Source organism: Scardinius erythrophthalmus, assembly GCF_964197995.2.
Source record: "Scardinius erythrophthalmus genome assembly, chromosome: 10".
NCBI lineage: Eukaryota > Metazoa > Chordata > Actinopteri > Cypriniformes > Leuciscidae > Scardinius > Scardinius erythrophthalmus.
Window position 1 is genome coordinate 40227513 of NC_138230.1, and position 6848 is coordinate 40234360.

At 37.0% G+C, this 6848-nt stretch overlaps 1 long non-coding RNA gene across 1 annotated transcript; it reads left to right on the top strand.

The window, feature by feature from the left end:
* The first annotated feature begins 4713 nt into the window (after positions 1–4713).
* On the top strand, positions 4714–5386 carry LOC308697460. Its single transcript, XR_014030945.1, has 2 exons — positions 4714–4821; positions 5068–5386. It is a non-coding gene; the product is annotated as an uncharacterized lncRNA (long non-coding RNA).
* The last annotated feature ends 1462 nt before the right edge of the window (positions 5387–6848 follow it).

Below are 6848 nucleotides of genomic sequence, written 5' to 3' on the forward strand. Positions count from 1 at the left end.
ACCTCTTTTTCCCCTTGAAAAGACTTGACAAAAGAAAAATAGAGAGCAATATGTCAATGCAATCAGTTTGATGACTGGTGTGATTACTGAAGCCAGGTGATTGTACACTTGAGCTGGCAAGGTTTCTGGTTCACATGTGCCTGGCCATGTGACAGTGTTCTGCTAACACAGGGCCAGACCACAGCGCATATTAGAATATCATATGTGAATAGCAATTAAAGAGATAACTTACCATTTCTCCGGTGTAACAATTCCTTGCTGAGTAGAGAACACAACTGTATACAGCACAAACAGTTTGCTAAGAACTCCTGCAGTATCCATGTTTTTTCCAGTATTGAGAAACAGGAAGTATAATGTTTCCCCAGTGACCGACATTTGAACTGCCTCCTCTCAACCTGCTCAACATTAATTGCTCACACTGTCACAGTATGAGAATGGTGTAATGTCACTGTGATCATCACATGATCTCACGTGTTGACTGGGTAAACACAGTGTAGCACTTCTGGGTTCTACGTCAGAACGTGAAGTTGAACCACTGTATTCATTATTTAACAATAGGCGTTTCCATTAAAGATTTGCGCAAAACTTTTGCGATTTTTTCTAAATATCGACAAAAAACTATTGCGAAATGACGGCGTTTCCATTAACCGATGTTATGCGACTAAAACGTCATTTTTTCCTCTCGCGGTAAGTCATTCCAAAAATCATCGCATCGGACATTGGTAAGTTTATATATAGTATATCACAGCCACGTACCGCACTAGACGTTATTATTATTAATGGAAGGAAACGTAGGCGTGTTATCCAAGCATTAATGGCAAGGAAAGACCCTTATATTGTGAGCGGCACATATGAGGAGTTTCTGGGTGTTTCTCCCTCATTTCTGCTCCGAGGTCTTGATTGTGGCATTTCTTTGAGGTTTAGAATCCAGTATTTCTGTCATTCTTTCTTCTCAAGAACTGTCTTGTATTCTGTCCAAACACACCGCGCCTTCTAAGTCAGCTGACCTGTAAATGCGCAAAAACTGTTTCCATTGCCGTTTTGCGAAATATTCCTTTTTCGAATTGCCTGAAAAACCACCTCATGCGAGCGCAAAAACTTTTTTGCGATAAATGGGAGTTTTTGCGAAATTGACGTGTTTCCATTGAGCGTATTTTCAATTCGCAATTTCAATTTGCGCAATTTGAAGGGTAATGGAAACGCGGCTATTGTCTTTACCTTTCTGAGCCTTGAAAGTTGCAATGACGTTGATGCCTATAGATTCAGAAACCTCTTGGATTTCATCAAAAACATCTTAATTTGTGTACCGACAATGAACGAAGGTCTTATGCGTTTGGAACAACATGAGGGTGAGTAATTAAAGGCGGGGTGAAATGCTCATTTTCACTCAATCTCCTGTTAATCTTGAGTACCTATAGAGTAATATTGCATCCTTCATATCTCCAAAAAGTCTTTTGTTTTATTATATTTTTAATTGAAAGATAGGCTGTACCGAGTCTTTCCGGAAAAAAACGAGCAGCTGGGGGCGGGCCGTGTGGGCGAAGCTTAGCTGTGCTTACCCACCTAGCTAACAACATACAGAGACATTTGTTCAACAGTTTTACTCACCGTTCTAACGCACGACCGCGAACCTTTATCATTGTGACTGCTCGATCCTTAAGCATTAGACGATCTGCAAATCCGTCGATCTGGGCTTTGTTTATAAAACAATCATCGTCGAAATGCAGGGAACAACAGTCTTACACAACTCCGTTTATGCTCAGGAAAACAAACTCCATCCACGGGTTCCTTAACGCCGGGTTCTTTGGGAATCTGTGCAGGGTTGTCTTGCCCTGGCAACCAAAAACACACTTCTTTGGTGACATTGACTTCCCAAAAGCCGGGCAGGGCGCTTTGATGGCAAACTGCTTTCGCTCTCTTGCTCTGGTCTACGAGTGCGCGCGCGCCCGCGATCTTACCGGAGAAGTGCCCTTAGGACCCATATAAGGAAATTCCGCTCTATCTTACGTAAGACAGAGCCATACTCGAAAAAAAACAAAACAAAAATACTGGAACAAAAATACTCCTTCAAACGTTCAACTTAGTTTTTGAAACTTTGTCCATGTTTAGCATGGGAATCCAACTCTTTACCAGTGTAAAAAACTCAGTATGCATGAAATAGCATTTCACCTTTAATGACAGATTTCTCATTTATGGGTGAACTATCCCTTTAATACATTGTGTGCAATTGTAAGTCTATCCCTCACAGTTTTCATCCTCGTTAAATTCAATAATGCTATCTAACCCGACTAAGGTCTATTAAAGATCAGATAACTTTCAACAAATATTCTATTAACGTTACTGGAAGAATATTTGTTCATAACTTTGAGAGAACCTTGCCAGAACGTTAGCCAAAGGTCTAAGAACGTTCCCTGATAGCTGGGTCTATATCATCATAACCATTTGAATAAAAAATTTATCAAATGCTTTCTTTAGTTTCGGGTAGACGTGTTTTTTATTTTTTTACTTAATGCACTATTTTGTGCTGCTCTACAAGAATAGTTACACTAGTAAGTTTAGTACATCCCTTTGAGGCCCACGAACGGCTGCACTTAAAACACAGCTATTTCTGTGCTCTGTTGTTGTGCTATACTTGAAATATTTATGCCATCTGACGAAAGTAGCTGAGTAAGGCCCACTGTACTAGGAAAATCAACTGAAAACCGGAATTTGCTTGGCACTCACCCTAAAAAAATCTCAGGGGCAGGCTGTTTGCTTCATATGACAGGATTCCAAATGTGTAGGATGGTAATGTGTTCAATATTAATTGAGGGGCACAAAGAGAATGCTAATGGAGAAGGTTCTCATCAGGGGCAAGGAACTTGCAGAAGATCCCAGTAGTTTGGTAAATCGTGTTACCGTGGAAAAGCAACATGTGCTGGGTAATACGGAGGGCCATGCTAATGCGGCACAACGCACACCTCATTTCAAGCTCCATTTGCTTGTCTCTGAGAGAGGTAGTGCCTCCTCTCACACTGTTGTCTACCGTGGCACACAGTGGCACAGTTACAGCAACTGACACTTCAGGGATGATAAATGCACAGTAAATTAACATATTTTATGATACTGAACTGAAAACTGTTTTGTCTTTTACAGGATTCACATAAACATCTGAGGAAGATAAACATGCTAATGTAGCCAAAGGGTGTCCGGATGTGATAAGTAAGCAAACAGCCCTCCACACATGAATGTTTTATTTCATCTACACCGCCATACCATTTTAACATTACCTTTAAAACCGCCTACACATAATTTCACATGTAGCACTTAAATATATATATAGCCACTACACTCTTTATTGTATGGTTAAATATAGAACCCTGGGGATTTTGACACCGAACCTAAAGATAAAAAAAACAATTATAAAAAATGGCTTTATGACACATATTTTGCTAATGAACTTGTCAAACATCCAAACCAATGCTGTGTGCTGGGCTAAATACGCTTGCTGTATGTGTGTGTACATTTGATGGCATATGATGGAGCTGACAACTCGTGAAGAGCTTATAAAATGTGACAAATCATTAGATATTAGACAAATCAGTACAAAGGCAAACAATATGTTCATGATTGCTACAAGATAATCATTTACTTTTGTTTCTTGCCTAGTTCATCAAGCACAAAAACACTCATCTGAATCACAAAACATTCTACAAGTACTATTTTCTCAGTAAATAGCAAGCTAATACAATTATTTCTAAATGCATTTGAAACTGAGGAAAACCATTTTCAGCAGTCTTGTTTGTGTCTCTGAACACATTGTTCCTTCCTATTCTGTCCAAATATAAAATGTGTAAAAGATTCAAAAAAGCGTCAGGAATCCCTCCGTTACACACACAAGCGAAGATCTGCTGATGCCTGTACCGAACTGTGTTGGACAACATCGCGATTATGATGACTTCTACATCTTGTCGTGTTTTTGTTTCGTTTAAATGTCTTTAATCCATGTTGCGTTCATATTTCAGTTGAGCCTCACCAGAGTTCATTTGAAAGCTTGTTTGGCGCGCACCAGAGTTCGGATGGCAGCGTTCACACTTATTCAAATGAACCGCACTAACAGAGCAATCGCACCAGAGTTCGTTTTCATCGAACCAAACCTGTCAAGTGTGAACACAGCATCCGAACCCTAGTGCAGTTCGACTGAAATATTAACTCAACACGGACCAACTGCTCCAGTCACGGCATGTCGTAATTTAGAGATGACAACACGTGATGATCCACTCTGAGCTGTTAACATCATCGGACTGGGAATTATGCATTTCTACACTGTAAAAAATTATTCTGTGGCTTAGTAAATATTACAGAAATTTTTAACTTTATTAACTTAATAAAATCTCTGTATATCGTTTACTTGATTGTTTGAGTTAAACATACCAAAATAATTGAGTAAAAATCCAACAGTTAATTTTATCTAAAATTTACAGATATATTTAAGTTTTTTTCAATAAAATAATTTAGTATTTGACTAACCAATTATTTCTTTATAATATACTTAATATATATGTGAAATTTCTATCAAAATATTTGAGAATGTTTAATTAAACTGATCTGTTTCAAGAAACAAAAAAATTACTTAATTCAAATCAATATTATTAATATATTTAACACGCTCTTAAAATTGAGTAAGTTTACTCAATTAAAACAATGCCCCCCCTCCCCCACCCTCTGACGTGACGAAAACTCGACGGTTGGAGTGAGCGTGGCTGTTTGAACTCTACAGTCAAGAACAACAGCTCTCTTCTCAGCGTCGCAGATTTGGTGCATTTTCACTGTGAAATTCAGGTTGGTGTATGTTTTATTTTATCTATAAAATCATTACTGTGCTTTAAATCATATTTAATGCAAAACAACATAGCCTACAGAGGCGTAATTCGACACCTAAACGAGACGAGAGCCGCGTTTGTCTTTTTGCGTGATTGAAACGCTTTGCATAAACACATGACTGACTTTCATAATGATAATGAATATAATTATTATCATTTGGATGATAAAATGTCCTCAGAACTATCACTTTTTGTTTATTGGCAGGTTATGTCAGTCGCTCGCAGTATATTTCGGCTGTGCCTCAGACAGTGACTGTGAGTGAAATGCAAGACGGCGGTATGAAGTTCAAAGTTCACCCGCAGAGCGCGAGTCTGTCTCCGGCACGAGGACCAGCGCAGATTCGGTGGATATTGGATAACAGAGTGGTTGATTACACTTGAATTTGGCTACCTGAATGTTTAAATATTTCATTTTTACTTGTTAAATAAGTTTAAATGCAGGCAATATTGTATACATGAAAAAACAGTCTAAAATGTGCTGTATTGCTGTACTCATTGAAAATAAAGGCCAATGTAATGTATAATGGTGGTTGTCTGGAGTACTATTTTTACAAAGGTTTAGAGAAAATAAAAAAGTTAATATTACTCATTAATAAAAACAGTTAATATTACTCATAAATATTGTTTTTTTAATGTTTAAATGTTAAATTATTTCTACTCAATTTTATTTGTTAATGTACCAGATGCAGTTACTCAGATTTACTTAATTTTTTTACTTGCATTTACTCAATTCATACAGTATATTTCATTGATTTCACAGCTTTAAAATTTACTCAATTTTTTTGAGTGTAAAAATGTTTCACCAATAAAATTGAGTAAATAATAGTTAAACTTTTTACAGTGTATGGCAACACTATCAACGCCAAAATGAATCTGCAGCGTAGCAAAGTAGGAGCTCTCAGAAAATTCCCAGTTTACTAGTTGTAATTACAAACACTATGAGGACATGAACGCTTTTAACAATTTGAAATCTCAAAATAACGGTAATTACGACATGGTGTGAACGCACCTAAAGACATCCAAAAATAGGATATGATGTCACAAGTTGTGACCCTAAAAAGAGCCAAATACTCAAGCATTCCTGGCCCTTTTGTCACAGGAGCTACGTCGCCCATTACAGTCAGAACCGCCGTCTCCTACACATTTTTCTTTCAGTTCTCAGCTGGTAAAAATACCATCATATGTACTCACATACAATGAGCACATTTAGCTCAGCACACAGCATTGTTTTGGATTATCGGTAAATTCTGTCACAAAATATATAAAAAAACTAAATGTATCATTTTCTTTTTTGTTCCAGACCAAACGAACCAGGAGAATCGAACTACAAGTGTGAACACACCCTAAAACTCAATTCATAAAATGATTGGAACCCCTAAAATGAAGTGCCTGGCAGAATCCTTTGAGGTTCTATATAAAACCTTATCTTCTAAGACTGTAGTCAGTACAGCAATAATACCTTGACAGAAAAGATTGATTGCAGGTCTCTGATTTGCTGAGTATCTAATAATAACTTATACTATAGGTGAAACAGGAGGAACTGTGTCAGAGTATGTTGCCAAGTTGTTGACTTTTAGTGATATTTAGAGGTAAATGTGTGATGATAAGATATTTAGGGTGAAAAAAAATGGATGATATTAGACAAATCAGTACAAAGGCAAACAATATGTTCATGATTGCTGCAAGATAATCATTTACTTTTGTTTCTTGCCTATTTCATCAAGCACAAAAACACTCATCTGAATCACATAACATTCTAGTACTATTTCCTCAGTAAATATAGCAACTAAAAAAGCATTCAGCTAATACAATTATTTCTAAATGCATTTGAAACTGAGGAAAACAATTTTCAGCAGTCTTGTTTGTCTCTGAACTAATTGTTCCTTCTTTCAATTTAACACTTTAATTAGTCTTTTTTGTAAAGAATATGATGAAAGAACATGTTGTGACTAAAGAGTTCTCAAAAACCTTTCCATTGTGTCAAAA